Genomic DNA, 20,216 nt, shown 5'->3' on the forward strand with positions numbered 1-20,216 from the left:
GCTCGTTGGTGCCCTCGGCTGGCCAGAAATCGGTACTGCAGGCGAAGCGGGGCGCATGCGCAGTGGTTTCGGCGTGGCTCGTTGGTGCCCTCGGCTGGCCAGAAATTGGTACTGCAGGCGAAGCGGGGCGCATGCGCAGTGGTTTCGGCGTGGCTCGTTGGTGCCCTCGGCTGGCGAAAAATCGGTACTGCAGGCGAAGCGGGGCGCAGGCGCAGTGGTTTCGGCGTGGCTCGTTGGTGCCCTCGGCTGGCCAGAAATCGGTACTGCAGGCGAAGCGGGGCGCAGGCGCAGTGGTTTCGGCGTGGCTCGTTGGTGCCCTCGGCTGGCCAGAAATTGGTACTGCAGGCGAAGCGGGGCGCATGCGCAGTGGTTTCGGCGTGGCTCGTGGGTGCCCTCGGCTGGCCAGAAATCGGTACTGCAGCGCGAAAAATCGGTACTGCAGGCGAAGCGGGGCGCATGCGCACTGGGTTTCGGCGTGGCTCGTTGGTGCCCTCGGCTGGCCAGAAATCGGTACTGCAGCCCGAAAAATCGGTACTGCAGGCGAAGCGGGGCGCATGCGCACTGGGTTTCGGCGTGGCTCGTTGGTGCCCTCGGCTGGCCAGAAATCGGTACTGCAGGCGAAGCGGGGCGCATGCGCAGTGGTTTCGGCGTGGCTCGTTGGTGCCCTCGGCTGGCCAGAAATCGGTACTGCAGGCGAAGCGGGGCGCAGGCGCAGTGGTTTCGGCGTGGCTCGTTGGTGCCCTCGGCTGGCCAGAAATCGGTACTGCAGGCGAAGCGGGGCGCAGGCGCAGTGGTTTCGGCGTGACTCGTGGGTGCCCTCGGCTGGCCAGAAATCGGTACTGCAGGCGAAGCGGGGCGCATGCGCAGTGGTTTCGGCGTGGCTCGTTGGTGCCCTCGGCTGGCCAGAAATCGGTCCTGCAGGCGAAGCGGGGCGCAGGCGCAGTGGTTTCGGCGTGACTCGTGGGTGCCCTCGGCTGGCCAGAAATCGGTACTGCAGGCGAAGCGGGGCGCAGGCGCAGTGGTTTCGGCGTGGCTCGTTGGTGCCCTCGGCTGGCCAGAAATCGGTACTGCAGGCGAAGCGGGGCGCAGGCGCACTGGGTTTCGGCGTGGCTCGTTGGTGCCCTCGGCTGGCCAGAAATCGGTACTGCAGGCGAAGCGGGGCGCATGCGCACTGGGTTTCGGCGTGGCTCGTGGGTGCCCTCGGCTGGCCAGAAATCGGTACTGCAGCCCGAAAAAACGGTCCTGCAGGCGAAGCGGGGCGCATGCGCACTGGGTTTCGGCGTGGCTCGTTGGTGCCCTCGGCTGGCCAGAAATCGGTACTGCAGGCGAAGCGGGGCGCATGCGCAGTGGTTTCGGCGTGGCTCGTTGGTGCCCTCGGCTGGCCAGAAATCGGTACTGCAGGCGAAGCGGGGCGCAGGCGCAGTGGTTTCGGCGTGGCTCGTTGGTGCCCTCGGCTGGCCAGAAATCGGTACTGCAGGCGAAGCGGGGCGCAGGCGCAGTGGTTTCGGCGTGGCTCGTTGGTGCCCTCGGCTGGCCAGAAATCGGTACTGCAGGCGAAGCGGGGCGCATGCGCACTGGGTTTCGGCGTGGCTCGTTGGTGCCCTCGGCTGGCCAGAAATCGGTACTGCAGCGCGAAAAATCGGTACTGCAGGCGAAGCGGGGCGCAGGCGCAGTGGTTTCGGCGTGGCTCGTGGGTGCCCTCGGCTGGCCAGAAATCGGTACTGCAGGCGAAGCGGGGCGCATGCGCAGTGGTTTCGGCGTGGCTCGTTGGTGCCCTCGGCTGGCCAGAAATCGGTACTGCAGGCGAAGCGGGGCGCATGCGCAGTGGTTTCGGCGTGGCTCGTTGGTGCCCTCGGCTGGCCAGAAATCGGTACTGCAGGCGAAGCGGGGCGCATGCGCACTGGGTTTCGGCGTGGCTCGTTGGTGCCCTCGGCTGGCCAGAAATCGGTACTGCAGCCCGAAAAAACGGTCCTGCAGGCGAAGCGGGGCGCATGCGCACTGGGTTTCGGCGTGGCTCGTGGGTGCCCTCGGCTGGCCAGAAATCGGTACTGCAGGCGAAGCGGGGCGCATGCGCAGTGGTTTCGGCGTGGCTCGTTGGTGCCCTCGGCTGGCCAGAAATCGGTACTGCAGGCGAAGCGGGGCGCATGCGCAGTGGTTTCGGCGTGGCTCGTTGGTGCCCTCGGCTGGCCAGAAATCGGTACTGCAGGCGAAGCGGGGCGCATGCGCAGTGGTTTCGGCGTGGCTCGTTGGTGCCCTCGGCTGGCCAGAAATCGGTACTGCAGGCGAAGCACACGATCCCTCTGTGTGCCCCGGGGCCCAGTGCTGGTTTTGCAGCACGCCACAAAGTTCTCTGCTGAGCTTTCTCCCCTGCCCAGGAGCTGTCCGGGTGCCTTCTGGCGCCTCCGGGCCCCGCAGAGTCCCTCCGTCTGCGCTGTCGTCGCCCGGTAACTTCCTTTTTTCCACTGTTCCTTTACGGCGGGGCTGGGAGTGGTGTCGGGAGGGCGGAGGGGTCCCAGGGGAGCCCTGCGGAGGGTCGCGGCGGTGCCGGGGATCGCGGGGCCGGGGGGCTCCGGGCTCCACGGCGGCTGCCGGGGACGGGACGGGATCGCCGCTGGGTCCAACCTCACGGAGCGCTGCTGCCCGCGGCATCCTGGGAGATGTAGTCTTCCGGCGCCGGGCGGCCATGCTGGTTTGGGAGTGCGGCATGCCGGGAGCAGTAGTCTTCCGGCACCGGGCTGCCGGGCGGCCAGGCTGTCTGCGGGGCGCGGCATGCCGGGAGCAGTAGTCTTCCGGCACCAGGCTTCCGAGCGGCCATTTTAGTCTGCAGAGCATTCTGGGAGATGTATTCTTCCGGTACCGAGCTTCCGGGCGGCCATGTTGTTTTGGGGGCGCGGCATGCCGGGAGCAGTAGTCTTCCGGCGCCGGGCTGCCGGGCGGCCATTTTCATCTGCGGAGCATTCTGGGAGATGTAGTGTCCCAGCACCGAGCTTCCGGGCGGCCATTTTAATCTGTTAGGCATGCCGGGAGGCGTTGGCTTCCCTTGCTGGGTTTCTGGGAGATCATGTTGTGCCTGTCGAGGTGGCAGGAGGTGCAGCTGTCAACAGGGTTCCCACCCGCTGGCCACGTCGTGCTCTGTGGCAGCCAGGAGCTGCCGTTCCAGGTGCCTGTGCCTCCTCAGCACTGCAGCAGTGGGCCAGTGTGTCTGTTCCTTACTTGTCATGTCATGGGGGAAGGACTATATGCTGCCGTGAAGAACTACGGGCTGCTGCCCTCAGACCTCTGTCAGTTATCGCGTGTCAGGAGCGGCCAGGAGAATCCAAATGCCAGCGGAAAGGTTCTCTGCCCGGTCCCGAAGAGGAGCCTTCGGCCGTAGGAAGGTTGGCAGCGTCCTTACCGTGACCCGTGAGCCACGCTTCGTGGACCAGCAAAGGAGAGGGGGGAGTAGCGCCTGGTAGCCCAGTCGCTATGGCATCGCTGGCGCTAGCAGGCCCGCGAGGTCTGTGTGAAGCCTCACCTGCCTGTCTGGAGCTTTATTTTGGTCTGTTTACCCGGAGTAACCGGCGAGGCCTAAAATGAGAATTTAGGATGGCTAGATGGGTTACCTGTGACCCGACCTGTCCTCGCCTTGCTTTGCTGCCTAGCAGCAAGCAATAACGGGAACTTGGGACCCCAGAATAAAAACTGTTGCAGTGCTTAAGGGAGGACCTGCGTTTGCCCAGGTTAGGGAACCGTAATGAAAGCTTGGGGGGGGGGGGCGGGAGGGGGGAGAGGAAGCTCCAAAACAGGAACCTCCCGGTGACCTTGGTGGTTTGATTCATTTGCAGAATAGTGTTCCGAGGGCCAGCAACCTGAGGAGGAGCCGCTCGACCCGTTTTGTTGATTTCGGTGATGCTGTTTTAAGGAAGCACATAAGTACAGAAGAGCTCTGGGAGGGTTTTCAAACAAGACGGGGAAGAGCGTGGGAAAGCTAGGTGCCGTGAGTACGGAAGTTGTTAAGGGCTGAGAGAATTTGGGGGGTTAAGCGTGCGCACGTGACGGTCTGAAAGGGGCTGATGCACAAGCAGTAGTAAAAGGGCGTGACGGAGTGCAAGGTTCCTCCCCGGTGTGGGCCCGTGCGTGCGCCCTCGCTCTCGCGGACGCAGGCGCTCTGGAGGCGCAGGGATTCGGGCAAGCAGGCCCACAGGCGGACTTGGGGAAAACGGTGTGCAGAGCGCTCGGCGGGTGAGCGGGGCTGGAGCGGGTCGAGGGCTGTCCCGGGCGGGCTGCCTGGGTCCATCCGGTTCTGCTCCCTGTCCCTCTGTCCAGCTCTCCATCTTTCTCTTTCTTTCCCCATAGCTCTGTCCGGTGCCCCATCCCTTTGTTTAACTACTCGTTGCTCTGCCCAGCTCCCCATCCCTCTTGTACTCTTCCCGTCCCTCTGTCAATACCTGCTTCCCTCTGTCTGCTTCTCCATCCCTCTGACTGGCTCCCTATCGCTCTGTCCAGCTCTTCGTCGTCCTCTTTCTCTCCCGATCCCACTACCTGCCTGCTGTCCCTCTGCCTGGCTCCCCATCCCTCCACCACCCCCCCCAACTGCTCTGTCTATCTGCCTCTTCGTACCTCTCTTTGCCCCTTCAGCCCTCCATCCACCTCTCCAGTCTTCTCTGTTTCCATCCCTCTGTTCAGCTCCTCATCCATCTATTTGCCGCCTCCTTATCCCTCTTTTCCCCTGTACCATCCCATCTCTCTGTCCGACTTCCCCTCTCTCTTTTGGGGGGTTTAGTACCTTTTTTGGCAGACAATCGCGTGTCCCTTTAGGCCCCAGGAAGCAGAAAGTTCTGACCTGACAGCAAAGTATTTGGTCTTTTTAATGCTCTTGCGGCTGAAGGTGACTCCTAATGAAAAGCAATGAGAATTCTGAGGATTCACTGGAAACGTAAAAGACAGTATCTGCCCTTTTTAAAAGGCTGTGTGCTTCCGCTAATAATACCTGTAGTAATCAAGCCACTAGATTTTTCTGACAATAAGAGCCTTTAAGCTGCGATCGCTACTCGAAAAGTCCAGATATTTTAGAAACTGAACGAGCCTTCTGAGCTTGCTGACTGCAGTACCTCGAAAGATGATCAGAGTGCTGATGTTTTCATGCTTTAGTGTGGTAGAGATGCTCTGTGCAAACATCCCTTGTGTTTAATCTTCAAAACTGCGCAGACTGTCACGGAGCTCTCTTTTGACTATCTACTTTGCGTAACAAACAGAAAGGCAGGAGGTTGACAGTGCTAAATGAGTAAGGTCATTGCTTGTTTAGGGGTTGCAAATTTTATGGAATTTTGTCCTTTTAAATCTCATCTAGAATATGCTTGCAAAAAATCCCTGGGAAGAAAACAAGGAGTATAAGCAGCTTTTGAATATTATTAGCAATACTTACACGTTCTGGATGGGTTCTTAGGGTCCCCCATGGTCTTCTGCCCTCCCCATTACCCCCAAATTTACCCATTTTGCAGTGTTTTGGCACTTATTTTGCTCTTTCTTGTCCCGAAGCAGGTCAGGGTTTGGTGTGGACAGAGGGGGGAAGGAGCCAGCTGTGGGTAAATGGGCCCTGGATGGCATCGCGGGGACACGGCGAATCCTGGCACAGCCCATCTTCAGCACGGGGAGAGGCCGGAGTGCTGCCGTGATGAGTGCTGAGAAAGGTACCTCTCTTTGGATTATGTGCACCCCAGAGCCCACCTTCTGGCCTTTCATTCTCCCCCGATCCCTCCTGTCAAGTATTTGTGCTCTGCGGATGCCTGAGTTTGGCTTTTTGTGACTTGTAGGTTCCTCCGCTGAGGTTCTTTTTGCCCCTGAGGTCCTCCCTTTCACCATCTTGTCCCCACAGAACCCTGAATTGTTTCTTCTCCCTCGCCCAGCCCACAACATCCCTTCCTTTTCCTTTTCTTTTTTGCTGCCCCTCGATCCTTCCTTTTGCAATTTTGCACCACCAGTTCACTCTGTTAAGCTCTTCTCTCTTTTGGGCTTTTTGCACCCCCCACCCCCCACCCCCTTTGTAAAGCTTTTTTTGTGCCGCTTACAAGCTTCTGGCTTTTTTTCCCCTGAGAAGCCTTCCTTCTGGCTTTGTGTGTCAGCACCCTCCCCTTTTTGAATAAAGCAGAGATTAAAGGCAAACTCGGTATCTCTTTATGCAGCTGCAACCCTTTGGAGGGGAAGCAAATACGTTATTGTGGTTTGTAGTATTTCTGGGCTAACTCTGGGGAAATCCTCATCACAGTTTGGATTTTTTGTTGTTGTTTCTATAAGTTCGTTGCTTTGAAAGTTTGAAACTAGTATTCGTTTGGCTTACTGCCTTACTGTCATAACTGAGCGTAAAGCAGAGATTGTGTTGCCATTGCATATGACCTCCCTCATATGGTGCTTGCGTTCATATACGTGTGTTCTCCCCAGGAGTACTCTTGCCTTTTCCTTTCCTTTAGTAAACAAACGCCTTTCTGAGCCAATACCGAGCAACACGGTGGATGTGCTTCTAGCGCTAACGTCGCGTCGCAGGAGGCAGCTGAGAGCAGTCGATAAGCCGGTGCTCTAGACATGCAAAGGCAGGAAGAAGCGGACTAGCTATTGAGCTTCCCTCGAGAGCAGAGGAAGAGGAGAAGAAACCCAGGGGGCGGTCATACGCCCGCTGACGATTCCGGAGGCTTTGCCTTGCAATGCGTTTCTCCTGGTAGGCGGCAGCACTCATTGCCCGTGGCGGGTAAGGGCCGGAACCACCTTGCGCTGAGGGCTCAGCAGAACCAGAGAGGCGAGGGTGTCCCTGGGGTGGCTGCGGGTGCCTGGATTTCTCCGGCCCACCTCAAGGCATGCGTTGCGGGGAGAAAAGGGTGCGGGCTTTCAGGGGCCTGGCAGTGCTCTGCTCCGTGCGGGCACAGGGCAGGGTCTGCCCTGAACACATGTTTGCCTCTCCCTGTCTTTGTTTTAATTCCTGCCTTTAGGGCTGAGGTTCCTCCCCAGAGCAGACTTGTACGTGTGCCCTCGCTCGTGTAGATGCAGATGGCCTGGAGGTGTGGGGAGGCAGGCTGTCCCGCGAGAAGGACTTTTGCGCGGCGTCCCGGGGAGGATAGCTGCGATGTACCTCGTGCACCCAAGGGTGTTGGTAAGCGACAAGATAACAAGTGGCTGTTTCCTGGTCACTCCCCTCACTAGAGAAAAATCGATTTACAGATTGGCTTTCACATGGAGAGAGAAACAGTACACCTTTCCTCAGGTCTGGTTGGGGTTTCACAGTGTGCCTGCACTAACACGTGGTCGTTGTCAGAGACGGTTTAGACGGGTTGCCTGCAGAGAGGTAGGAAAGGCATTACCTTTCGTGGACAGTGCTGTGGTGGGCAGAGCTACGGACGAAGAGGTGTGAGAGCGAGGTGCCTGAGCCTTAAAACTGACTGGAAGGGACAGGATTCAAGGCCGGTTGGTGCACAGCACACAGCGCAACGCCAGGCTCATTATAAAGGTACTGTAATTGGGGAAACGGCCCGCTGACAGAAGAAGAAAGGTTAAAGCTCTGTGTGAAATAAAGGGTCCTTCCCATCAGTGCTGAGGAAGAGGGTCGCGTTTCTTAGAGCAGCATATCCGTCGTTTTTCTGGTAGCAGCAGAGCACCGCAGTGGGAGGTTCTGGAAGAGTCAGGAGCAGAACTGGCAGGAGGCTCTTTTCCCTGTCCGGATGGAAAAACGGCTGTAAGCACGCTTGCCAGAAACCGAGGAGGCCGAGGACGAGGCCCGGCTGGGGCCCTTGCCTTGGGCCCTGACTGCGGGCACCCGGCGCACCCTGCCACCCGAGGCCTGCTCGCCCCAGGCGCGACTGCCACCGCCACCACCCCTCGGCGCTGCTGCGCCCCGGTGCTGCACCGCCGCCGAGACACGGGGTGCTCGTGAGGTCCCCGCCACCGTCTCCTCCTGCAGGACACAGGTGCCCGGGGGGAGGGTACGAAAGGGTCGGGGCGGCCCGACCGGAGGGTGCGGGGAGCGGCGGCGGCCGCTGCCGGCCTAGGCCAGCGGGGTCGCGCATGCGCACTGGATCAGACCGGCTCGCGGCTGCGGCAAGCGGAGTGGCGCATGCGCATTGGGGGGCGACCCGCTTACTCCCTGCTGCCCTCAAGTGACTACGAACCGGTACTGCAGGCAGGGGATTAACGCATGCGCACTGCTCCAGATGTGCTCCATGCTGCCCTCGGGTGATGCCACCCCAATAGTGCAGCCAGCCGACGAACGCATGCGTCCTGGACGCATCGGTTCCTTGGTGCCCCTCGAGCGATGAAAGCCTGCCAGCCAAACAGCCGCCTCGCGCATGCGCGCCGCCCCGACACTGCTCCCTGCGGCCCTCAGCTACGAACAGCGTAGTACTGCAGGCAGCCGCAGCGCGCAGGCGCACTTGCTCGGCGTGGCTCGCTGGTGCCCTCGGCTGGCCAGAAATCGGTACTGCAGCCCGAAAAATCAGTACTGCAGCCGAAGCGGGGCGCAGGCGCAGTGGTTTCGGCGTGGCTCGTTGGTGCCCTCGGCTGGCCAGAAATCGGTACTGCAGGCGAAGCGGGGCGCAGGCGCAGTGGTTTCGGCGTGGCTCGTTGGTGCCCTCGGCTGGCCAGAAATCGGTACTGCAGGCGAAGCGGGGCGCATGCGCACTGGGTTTCGGCGTGGCTCGTTGGTGCCCTCGGCTGGCGAGAAATCGGTACTGCAGGCGAAGCGGGGCGCATGCGCACTGGGTTTCGGCGTGGCTCGTTGGTGCCCTCGGCTGGCCAGAAATCGGTACTGCAGGTGAAGCGGGGCGCAGGCGCAGTGGTTTCGGCGTGGCTCGTGGGTGCCCTCGGCTGGCCAGAAATCGGTACTGCAGGCGAAGCGGGGCGCAGGCGCAGTGGTTTCGGCGTGGCTCGTTGGTGCCCTCGGCTGGCCAGAAATCGGTACTGCAGGCGAAGCGGGGCGCAGGCGGAGTGGTTTCGGCGTGGCTCGTGGGTGCCCTCGGCTGGCCAGAAATCGGTCCTGCAGGCGAAGCGGGGCGCATGCGCAGTGGTTTCGGCGTGGCTCGTTGGTGCCCTCGGCTGGCCAGAAATCGGTACTGCAGGCGAAGCGGGGCGCATGCGCAGTGGTTTCGGCGTGGCTCGTTGGTGCCCTCGGCTGGCGAAAAATCGGTACTGCAGGCGAAGCGGGGCGCATGCGCAGTGGTTTCGGCGTGGCTCGTTGGTGCCCTCGGCTGGCCAGAAATCGGTACTGCAGGCGAAGCGGGGCGCATGCGCAGTGGTTTCGGCGTGGCTCGTGGGTGCCCTCGGCTGGCCAGAAATCGGTACTGCAGGCGAAGCGGGGCGCATGCGCAGTGGTTTCGGCGTGGCTCGTTGGTGCCCTCGGCTGGCCAGAAATCGGTACTGCAGGCGAAGCGGGGCGCATGCGCACTGGGTTTCGGCGTGGCTCGTTGGTGCCCTCGGCTGGCCAGAAATCGGTACTGCAGGCGAAGCGGGGCGCAGGCGCAGTGGTTTCGGCGTGGCTCGTGGGTGCCCTCGGCTGGCCAGAAATCGGTACTGCAGGCGAAGCGGGGCGCATGCGCAGTGGTTTCGGCGTGGCTCGTTGGTGCCCTCGGCTGGCCAGAAATCGGTACTGCAGCCCGAAAAATCGGTACTGCGGGCGAAGCGGGGCGCATGCGCAGTGGTTTCGGCGTGGCTCGTTGGTGCCCTCGGCTGACCAGAAATCGGTACTGCAGCCCGAAAAATCGGTACTGCAGGCGAAGCGGGGCGCAGGCGCAGTGGTTTCGGCGTGGCTCGTTGGTGCCCTCGGCTGGCCAGAAATCGGTACTGCAAGCGAAGCGGGGCGCATGCGCACTGGGTTTCGGCGTGGCTCGTGGGTGCCCTCGGCTGGCCAGAAATCGGTCCTGCAGGCGAAGCGGGGCGCATGCGCAGTGGTTTCGGCGTGGCTCGTTGGTGCCCTCGGCTGGCCAGAAATCGGTACTGCAGGTGAAGCGGGGCGCAGGCGCAGTGGTTTCGGCGTGGCTCGTTGGTGCCCTCGGCTGGCCAGAAATCGGTACTGCAGGCGAAGCGGGGCGCAGGCGCAGTGGTTTCGGCGTGGCTCGTTGGTGCCCTCGGCTGGCCAGAAATCGGTACTGCAGGCGAAGCGGGGCGCAGGCGCAGTGGTTTCGGCGTGGCTCGTGGGTGCCCTCGGCTGGCCAGAAATAGGTACTGCAGGCGAAGCGGGGCGCAGGCGCAGTGGTTTCGGCGTGGCTCGTTGGTGCCCTCGGCTGGCCAGAAATCGGTACTGCAGGCGAAGCGGGGCGCATGCGCAGTGGTTTCGGCGTGGCTCGTTGGTGCCCTCGGCTGGCCAGAAATCGGTACTGCAGGCGAAGCGGGGCGCAGGCGCAGTGGTTTCGGCGTGGCTCGTGGGTGCCCTCGGCTGGCCAGAAATCGGTACTGCAGGCGAAGCGGGGCGCATGCGCACTGGGTTTCGGCGTGACTCGTGGGTGCCCTCGGCTGGCCAGAAATCGGTACTGCAGGCGAAGCGGGGCGCAGGCGCAGTGGTTTCGGCGTGGCTCGTTGGTGCCCTCGGCTGGCCAGAAATCGGTACTGCAGGCGAAGCGGGGCGCAGGCGCAGTGGTTTCGGCGTGGCTCGTTGGTGCCCTCGGCTGGCCAGAAATCGGTACTGCAGGCGAAGCGGGGCGCAGGCGCAGTGGTTTCGGCGTGACTCGTGGGTGCCCTCGGCTGGCCAGAAATCGGTACTGCAGGCGAAGCGGGGCGCATGCGCAGTGGTTTCGGCGTGGCTCGTTGGTGCCCTCGGCTGGCCAGAAATCGGTACTGCAGGCGAAGCGGGGCGCAGGCGCAGTGGTTTCGGCGTGACCCGTGGGTGCCCTCGGCTGGCCAGAAATCGGTACTGCAGGCGAAGCGGGGCGCAGGCGCAGTGGTTTCGGCGTGGCTCGTTGGTGCCCTCGGCTGGCCAGAAATCGGTACTGCAGGCGAAGCGGGGCGCATGCGCAGTGGTTTCGGCGTGGCTCGTTGGTGCCCTCGGCTGGCCAGAAATCGGTACTGCAGGCGAAGCGGGGCGCATGCGCAGTGGTTTCGGCGTGGCTCGTTGGTGCCCTCGGCTGGCCAGAAATCGGTACTGCAGGCGAAGCGGGGCGCATGCGCACTGGGTTTCGGCGTGGCTCGTTGGTGCCCTCGGCTGGCCAGAAATCGGTACTGCAGCCCGAAAAAACGGTCCTGCAGGCGAAGCGGGGCGCATGCGCACTGGGTTTCGGCGTGGCTCGTTGGTGCCCTCGGCTGGCCAGAAATCGGTACTGCAGGCGAAGCGGGGCGCATGCGCAGTGGTTTCGGCGTGGCTCGTTGGTGCCCTCGGCTGGCCAGAAATCGGTACTGCAGGCGAAGCGGGGCGCATGCGCAGTGGTTTCGGCGTGGCTCGTTGGTGCCCTCGGCTGGCCAGAAATCGGTACTGCAGGCGAAGCGGGGCGCATGCGCAGTGGTTTCGGCGTGGCTCGTTGGTGCCCTCGGCTGGCCAGAAATCGGTACTGCAGGCGAAGCGGGGCGCATGCGCAGTGGTTTCGGCGTGGCTCGTTGGTGCCCTCGGCTGGCCAAAAATCGGTACTGCAGCCCGAAATATCGGTACTGCAGGCGAAGCGGGGCGCATGCGCAGTGGTTTCGGCGTGGCTCGTTGGTGCCCTCGGCTGGCCAGAAATCGGTACTGCAGGCGAAGCGGGGCGCAGGCGCAGTGGTTTCGGCGTGGCTCGTTGGTGCCCTCGGCTGGCCAGAAATCGGTACTGCAGGCGAAGCGGGGCGCAGGCGCAGTGGTTTCGGCGTGGCTCGTTGGTGCCCTCGGCTGGCCAGAAATCGGTACTGCAGGCGAAGCGGGGCGCATGCGCACTGGGTTTCGGCGTGGCTCGTTGGTGCCCTCGGCTGGCCAGAAATCGGTACTGCAGGCGAAGCGGGGCGCAGGCGCAGTGGTTTCGGCGTGGCTCGTTGGTGCCCTCGGCTGGCGAGAAATCGGTACTGCAGGCGAAGCGGGGCGCATGCGCACTGGGTTTCGGCGTGACTCGTGGGTGCCCTCGGCTGGCCAGAAATCGGTCCTGCAGGCGAAGCGGGGCGCATGCGCAGTGGTTTCGGCGTGGCTCGTTGGTGCCCTCGGCTGGCCAGAAATCGGTCCTGCAGGCGAAGCGGGGCGCATGCGCAGTGGTTTCGGCGTGGCTCGTGGGGGCCCTCGGCTGGCCAGAAATCGGTACTGCAGGCGAAGCGGGGCGCATGCGCAGTGGTTTCGGCGTGGCTCGTTGGTGCCCTCGGCTGGCCAGAAATCGGTACTGCAGGCGAAGCGGGGCGCATGCGCAGTGGTTTCGGCGTGGCTCGTTGGTGCCCTCGGCTGGCCAGAAATCGGTACTGCAGGCGAAGCGGGGCGCAGGCGCAGTGGTTTCGGCGTGGCTCGTGGGTGCCCTCGGCTGGCCAGAAATCGGTACTGCAGGCGAAGCGGGGCGCATGCGCAGTGGTTTCGGCGTGGCTCGTTGGTGCCCTCGGCTGGCGAAAAATCGGTACTGCAGGCGAAGCGGTGCGCAGGCGCAGTGGTTTCGGCGTGGCTCGTGGGGGCCCTCGGCTGGCCAGAAATCGGTACTGCAGGCGAAGCGGGGCGCATGCGCAGTGGTTTCGGCGTGGCTCGTGGGTGCCCTCGGCTGGCCAGAAATCGGTACTGCAGCCCGAAAAAACGGTCCTGCAGGCGAAGCGGGGCGCATGCGCACTGGGTTTCGGCGTGGGTCGTTGGTGCCCTCGGCTGGCCAGAAATCGGTACTGCAGCCCGAAAAATCGGTACTGCAGGCGAAGCGGGGCGCATGCGCAGTGGTTTCGGCGTGGCTCGTTGGTGCCCTCGGCTGGCCAGAAATCGGTACTGCAGGCGAAGCGGGGCGCATGCGCAGTGGTTTCGGCGTGGCTCGTTGGTGCCCTCGGCTGGCCAGAAATTGGTACTGCAGGCGAAGCGGGGCGCATGCGCAGTGGTTTCGGCGTGGCTCGTTGGTGCCCTCGGCTGGCGAAAAATCGGTACTGCAGGCGAAGCGGGGCGCAGGCGCAGTGGTTTCGGCGTGGCTCGTTGGTGCCCTCGGCTGGCCAGAAATCGGTACTGCAGGCGAAGCGGGGCGCAGGCGCAGTGGTTTCGGCGTGGCTCGTTGGTGCCCTCGGCTGGCCAGAAATTGGTACTGCAGGCGAAGCGGGGCGCATGCGCAGTGGTTTCGGCGTGGCTCGTGGGTGCCCTCGGCTGGCCAGAAATCGGTACTGCAGCGCGAAAAATCGGTACTGCAGGCGAAGCGGGGCGCATGCGCACTGGGTTTCGGCGTGGCTCGTTGGTGCCCTCGGCTGGCCAGAAATCGGTACTGCAGCCCGAAAAATCGGTACTGCAGGCGAAGCGGGGCGCATGCGCACTGGGTTTCGGCGTGGCTCGTTGGTGCCCTCGGCTGGCCAGAAATCGGTACTGCAGGCGAAGCGGGGCGCATGCGCAGTGGTTTCGGCGTGGCTCGTTGGTGCCCTCGGCTGGCCAGAAATCGGTACTGCAGGCGAAGCGGGGCGCAGGTGCAGTGGTTTCGGCGTGGCTCGTTGGTGCCCTCGGCTGGCCAGAAATCGGTACTGCAGGCGAAGCGGGGCGCAGGCGCAGTGGTTTCGGCGTGACTCGTGGGTGCCCTCGGCTGGCCAGAAATCGGTACTGCGGGCGAAGCGGGGCGCATGCGCAGTGGTTTCGGCGTGGCTCGTTGGTGCCCTCGGCTGGCCAGAAATCGGTCCTGCAGGCGAAGCGGGGCGCAGGCGCAGTGGTTTCGGCGTGACTCGTGGGTGCCCTCGGCTGGCCAGAAATCGGTACTGCAGGCGAAGCGGGGCGCAGGCGCAGTGGTTTCGGCGTGGCTCGTTGGTGCCCTCGGCTGGCCAGAAATCGGTACTGCAGGCGAAGCGGGGCGCAGGCGCACTGGGTTTCGGCGTGGCTCGTTGGTGCCCTCGGCTGGCCAGAAATCGGTACTGCAGGCGAAGCGGGGCGCATGCGCACTGGGTTTCGGCGTGGCTCGTGGGTGCCCTCGGCTGGCCAGAAATCGGTACTGCAGCCCGAAAAAACGGTCCTGCAGGCGAAGCGGGGCGCATGCGCACTGGGTTTCGGCGTGGCTCGTTGGTGCCCTCGGCTGGCCAGAAATCGGTACTGCAGGCGAAGCGGGGCGCATGCGCAGTGGTTTCGGCGTGGCTCGTTGGTGCCCTCGGCTGGCCAGAAATCGGTACTGCAGGCGAAGCGGGGCGCAGGCGCAGTGGTTTCGGCGTGGCTCGTTGGTGCCCTCGGCTGGCCAGAAATCGGTACTGCAGGCGAAGCGGGGCGCAGGCGCAGTGGTTTCGGCGTGGCTCGTTGGTGCCCTCGGCTGGCCAGAAATCGGTACTGCAGGCGAAGCGGGGCGCATGCGCACTGGGTTTCGGCGTGGCTCGTTGGTGCCCTCGGCTGGCCAGAAATCGGTACTGCAGCGCGAAAAATCGGTACTGCAGGCGAAGCGGGGCGCAGGCGCAGTGGTTTCGGCGTGGCTCGTGGGTGCCCTCGGCTGGCCAGAAATCGGTCCTGCAGGCGAAGCGGGGCGCATGCGCAGTGGTTTCGGCGTGGCTCGTTGGTGCCCTCGGCTGGCCAGAAATCGGTACTGCAGGCGAAGCGGGGCGCATGCGCAGTGGTTTCGGCGTGGCTCGTTGGTGCCCTCGGCTGGCCAGAAATCGGTACTGCAGGCGAAGCGGGGCGCATGCGCACTGGGTTTCGGCGTGGCTCGTTGGTGCCCTCGGCTGGCCAGAAATCGGTACTGCAGCCCGAAAAAACGGTCCTGCAGGCGAAGCGGGGCGCATGCGCACTGGGTTTCGGCGTGGCTCGTGGGTGCCCTCGGCTGGCCAGAAATCGGTACTGCAGGCGAAGCGGGGCGCATGCGCAGTGGTTTCGGCGTGGCTCGTTGGTGCCCTCGGCTGGCCAGAAATCGGTACTGCAGGCGAAGCGGGGCGCATGCGCAGTGGTTTCGGCGTGGCTCGTTGGTGCCCTCGGCTGGCCAGAAATCGGTACTGCAGGCGAAGCGGGGCGCATGCGCAGTGGTTTCGGCGTGGCTCGTTGGTGCCCTCGGCTGGCCAGAAATCGGTACTGCAGGCGAAGCACACGATCCCTCTGTGTGCCCCGGGGCCCAGTGCTGGTTTTGCAGCACGCCACAAAGTTCTCTGCTGAGCTTTCTCCCCTGCCCAGGAGCTGTCCGGGTGCCTTCTGGCGCCTCCGGGCCCCGCAGAGTCCCTCCGTCTGCGCTGTCGTCGCCCGGTAACTTCCTTTTTTCCACTGTTCCTTTACGGCGGGGCTGGGAGTGGTGTCGGGAGGGCGGAGGGGTCCCAGGGGAGCCCTGCGGAGGGTCGCGGCGGTGCCGGGGATCGCGGGGCCGGGGGGCTCCGGGCTCCACGGCGGCTGCCGGGGACGGGACGGGATCGCCGCTGGGTCCAACCTCACGGAGCGCTGCTGCCCGCGGCATCCTGGGAGATGTAGTCTTCCGGCGCCGGGCGGCCATGCTGGTTTGGGAGTGCGGCATGCCGGGAGCAGTAGTCTTCCGGCACCGGGCTGCCGGGCGGCCAGGCTGTCTGCGGGGCGCGGCATGCCGGGAGCAGTAGTCTTCCGGCACCAGGCTTCCGAGCGGCCATTTTAGTCTGCAGAGCATTCTGGGAGATGTATTCTTCCGGTACCGAGCTTCCGGGCGGCCATGTTGTTTTGGGGGCGCGGCATGCCGGGAGCAGTAGTCTTCCGGCGCCGGGCTGCCGGGCGGCCATTTTCATCTGCGGAGCATTCTGGGAGATGTAGTGTCCCAGCACCGAGCTTCCGGGCGGCCATTTTAATCTGTTAGGCATGCCGGGAGGCGTTGGCTTCCCTTGCTGGGTTTCTGGGAGATCATGTTGTGCCTGTCGAGGTGGCAGGAGGTGCAGCTGTCAACAGGGTTCCCACCCGCTGGCCACGTCGTGCTCTGTGGCAGCCAGGAGCTGCCGTTCCAGGTGCCTGTGCCTCCTCAGCACTGCAGCAGTGGGCCAGTGTGTCTGTTCCTTACTTGTCATGTCATGGGGGAAGGACTATATGCTGCCGTGAAGAACTACGGGCTGCTGCCCTCAGACCTCTGTCAGTTATCGCGTGTCAGGAGCGGCCAGGAGAATCCAAATGCCAGCGGAAAGGTTCTCTGCCCGGTCCCGAAGAGGAGCCTTCGGCCGTAGGAAGGTTGGCAGCGTCCTTACCGTGACCCGTGAGCCACGCTTCGTGGACCAGCAAAGGAGAGGGGGGAGTAGCGCCTGGTAGCCCAGTCGCTATGGCATCGCTGGCGCTAGCAGGCCCGCGAGGTCTGTGTGAAGCCTCACCTGCCTGTCTGGAGCTTTATTTTGGTCTGTTTACCCGGAGTAACCAGCGAGGCCTAAAATGAGAATTTAGGATGGCTAGATGGGTTACCTGTGACCCGACCTGTCCTCGCCTTGCTTTGCTGCCTAGCAGCAAGCAATAACGGGAACTTGGGACCCCAGAATAAAAACTGTTGCAGTGCTTAAGGGAGGACCTGCGTTTGCCCAGGTTAGGGAACCGTAATGAAAGCTTGGGGGGGGGGGGCGGGAGGGGGGAGAGGAAGCTCCAAAACAGGAACCTCCCGGTGACCTTGGTGGTTTGATTCATTTGCAGAATAGTGTTCCGAGGGCCAGCAACCTGAGGAGGAGCCGCTCGACCCGTTTTGTTGATTTCGGTGATGCTGTTTTAAGGAAGCACGTAAGTACAGAAGAGCTCTGGGAGGGTTTTCAAACAAGACGGGGAAGAGCGTGGGAAAGCTAGGTGCCGTGAGTACGGAAGTTGTTAAGGGCTGAGAGAATTTGGGGGGTTAAGCGTGCGCACGTGACGGTCTGAAAGGGGCTGATGCACAAGCAGTAGTAAAAGGGCGTGACGGAGTGCAAGGTTCCTCCCCGGTGTGGGCCCGTGCGTGCGCTCTCGCGGACGCAGGCGCTCTGGAGGCGCAGGGATTCGGGCAAGCAGGCCCACAGGCGGACTTGGGGAAAACGGTGTGCAGAGCGCTCGGCGGGTGAGCGGGGCTGGAGCGGGTCGAGGGCTGTCCCGGGCGGGCTGCCTGGGTCCATCCGGTTCTGCTCCCTGTCCCTCTGTCCAGCTCTCCATCTTTCTCTTTCTTTCCCCATAGCTCTGTCCGGTGCCCCATCCCTTTGTTTAACTACTCGTTGCTCTGCCCAGCTCCCCATCCCTCTTGTACTCTTCCCGTCCCTCTGTCAATACCTGCTTCCCTCTGTCTGCTTCTCCATCCCTCTGACTGGCTCCCTATCGCTCTGTCCAGCTCTTCGTCGTCCTCTTTCTCTCCCGATCCCACTACCTGCCTGCTGTCCCTCTGCCTGGCTCCCCATCCCTCCACCACCCCCCCCAACTGCTCTGTCTATCTGCCTCTTCGTACCTCTCTTTGCCCCTTCAGCCCTCCATCCACCTCTCCAGTCTTCTCTGTTTCCATCCCTCTGTTCAGCTCCTCATCCATCTATTTGCCGCCTCCTTATCCCTCTTTTCCCCTGTACCATCCCATCTCTCTGTCCGACTTCCCCTCTCTCTTTTGGGGGGTTTAGTACCTGTTTTAGCAGACAATCGCGTGTCCCTTTAGGCCCCAGGAAGCAGAAAGTTCTGACCTGACAGCAAAGTATTTGGTCTTTTTAACGCTCTTGCGGCTGAAGGTGACTCCTAATGAAAAGCAATGAGAATTCTGAGGATTCACTGGAAACGTAAAAGACAGTATCTGCCCTTTTTAAAAGGCTGTGTGCTTCCGCTAATAATACCTGTAGTAATCAAGCCACTAGATTTTTCTGACAATAAGAGCCTTTAAGCTGCGATCGCTACTCGAAAAGTCCAGATATTTTAGAAACTGAACGAGCCTTCTGAGCTTGCTGACTGCAGTACCTCGAAAGATGATCAGAGTGCTGATGTTTTCATGCTTTAGTGTGGTAGAGATGCTCTGTGCAAACATCCCTTGTGTTTAATCTTCAAAACTGCGCAGACTGTCACGGAGCTCTCTTTTGACTATCTACTTTGCGTAACAAACAGAAAGGCAGGAGGTTGACAGTGCTAAATGAGTAAGGTCATTGCTTGTTTAGGGGTTGCAAATTTTATGGAATTTTGTCCTTTTAAATCTCATCTAGAATATGCTTGCAAAAAATCCCTGGGAAGAAAACAAGGAGTATAAGCAGCTTTTGAATATTATTAGCAATACTTACACGTTCTGGATGGGTTCTTAGGGTCCCCCATGGTCTTCTGCCCTCCCCATTACCCCCAAATTTACCCATTTTGCAGTGTTTTGGCACTTATTTTGCTCTTTCTTGTCCCGAAGCAGGTCAGGGTTTGGTGTGGACAGAGGGGGGAAGGAGCCAGCTGTGGGTAAATGGGCCCTGGATGGCATCGCGGGGACACGGCGAATCCTGGCACAGCCCATCTTCAGCACGGGGAGAGGCCGGAGTGCTGCCGTGATGAGTGCTGAGAAAGGTACCTCTCTTTGGATTATGTGCACCCCAGAGCCCACCTTCTGGCCTTTCATTCTCCCCCGATCCCTCCTGTCAAGTATTTGTGCTCTGCGGATGCCTGAGTTTGGCTTTTTGTGACTTGTAGGTTCCTCCGCTGAGGTTCTTTTTGCCCCTGAGGTCCTCCCTTTCACCATCTTGTCCCCACAGAACCCTGAATTGTTTCTTCTCCCTCGCCCAGCCCACAACATCCCTTCCTTTTCCTTTTCTTTTTTGCTGCCCCTCGATCCTTCCTTTTGCAATTTTGCACCACCAGTTCACTCTGTTAAGCTCTTCTCTCTTTTGGGCTTTTTGCACCCCCCACCCCCCACCCCCTTTGTAAAGCTTTTTTTGTGCCGCTTACAAGCTTCTGGCTTTTTTTCCCCTGAGAAGCCTTCCTTCTGGCTTTGTGTGTCAGCACCCTCCCCTTTTTGAATAAAGCAGAGATTAAAGGCAAACTCGGTATCTCTTTATGCAGCTGCAACCCTTTGGAGGGGAAGCAAATACGTTATTGTGGTTTGTAGTATTTCTGGGCTAACTCTGGGGAAATCCTCATCACAGTTTGGATTTTTTGTTGTTGTTTCTATAAGTTCGTTGCTTTGAAAGTTTGAAACTAGTATTCGTTTGGCTTACTGCCTTACTGTCATAACTGAGCGTAAAGCAGAGATTGTGTTGCCATTGCATATGACCTCCCTCATATGGTGCTTGCGTTCATATACGTGTGTTCTCCCCAGGAGTACTCTTGCCTTTTCCTTTCCTTTAGTAAACAAACGCCTTTCTGAGCCAATACCGAGCAACACGGTGGATGTGCTTCTAGCGCTAACGTCGCGTCGCAGGAGGCAGCTGAGAGCAGTCGATAAGCCGGTGCTCTAGACATGCAAAGGCAGGAAGAAGCGGACTAGCTATTGAGCTTCCCTCGAGAGCAGAGGAAGAGGAGAAGAAACCCAGGGGGCGGTCATACGCCCGCTGACGATTCCGGAGGCTTTGCCTTGCAATGCGTTTCTCCTGGTAGGCGGCAGCACTCATTGCCCGTGGCGGGTAAGGGCCGGAACCACCTTGCGCTGAGGGCTCAGCAGAACCAGAGAGGCGAGGGTGTCCCTGGGGTGGCTGCGGGTGCCTGGATTTCTCCGGCCCACCTCAAGGCATGCATTGCGGGGAGAAAAGGGTGCGGGCTTTCAGGGGCCTGGCAGTGCTCTGCTCCGTGCGGGCACAGGGCAGGGTCTGCCCTGAACACATGTTTGCCTCTCCCTGTCTTTGTTTTAATTCCTGCCTTTAGGGCTGAGGTTCCTCCCCAGAGCAGACTTGTACGTGTGCCCTCGCTCGTGTAGATGCAGATGGCCTGGAGGTGTGGGGAGGCAGGCTGTCCCGCGAGAAGGACTTTTGCGCGGCGTCCCGGGGAGGATAGCTGTGATGTACCTCGTGCACCCAAGGGTGTTGGTAAGCGACAAGATAACAAGTGGCTGTTTCCTGGTCACTCCCCTCACTAGAGAAAAATCGATTTACAGATTGGCTTTCACATGGAGAGAGAAACAGTACACCTTTCCTCAGGTCTGGTTGGGGTTTCACAGTGTGCCTGCACTAACACGTGGTCGTTGTCAGAGACGGTTTAGACGGGTTGCCTGCAGAGAGGTAGGAAAGGCATTACCTTTCGTGGACAGTGCTGTGGTGGGCAGAGCTACGGACGAAGAGGTGTGAGAGCGAGGTGCCTGAGCCTTAAAACT

At 61.3% G+C, this 20,216-nt stretch overlaps 2 long non-coding RNA genes across 2 annotated transcripts; both read left to right on the forward strand.

Annotated features, from left to right (window-relative positions):
• The first annotated feature begins 5,531 nt into the window (after nucleotides 1-5,531).
• Nucleotides 5,532-6,605, forward strand: LOC138064254 (uncharacterized). Its single transcript, XR_011137528.1, has 2 exons — nucleotides 5,532-5,669; nucleotides 6,447-6,605. It is a non-coding gene; the product is annotated as an uncharacterized lncRNA (long non-coding RNA).
• A 9,199-nt stretch (nucleotides 6,606-15,804) lies between these two features.
• LOC138064228 (uncharacterized) lies at nucleotides 15,805-19,175 on the forward strand. The gene is made up of 3 exons (XR_011137506.1): nucleotides 15,805-16,195; nucleotides 16,643-16,726; nucleotides 18,330-19,175. It is a non-coding gene; the product is annotated as an uncharacterized lncRNA (long non-coding RNA).
• Nucleotides 19,176-20,216: the final 1,041 nt, after the last annotated feature.

This window comes from Struthio camelus, chromosome W (assembly GCF_040807025.1).
Source record: "Struthio camelus isolate bStrCam1 chromosome W, bStrCam1.hap1, whole genome shotgun sequence".
Lineage (NCBI taxonomy): Eukaryota > Metazoa > Chordata > Aves > Struthioniformes > Struthionidae > Struthio > Struthio camelus.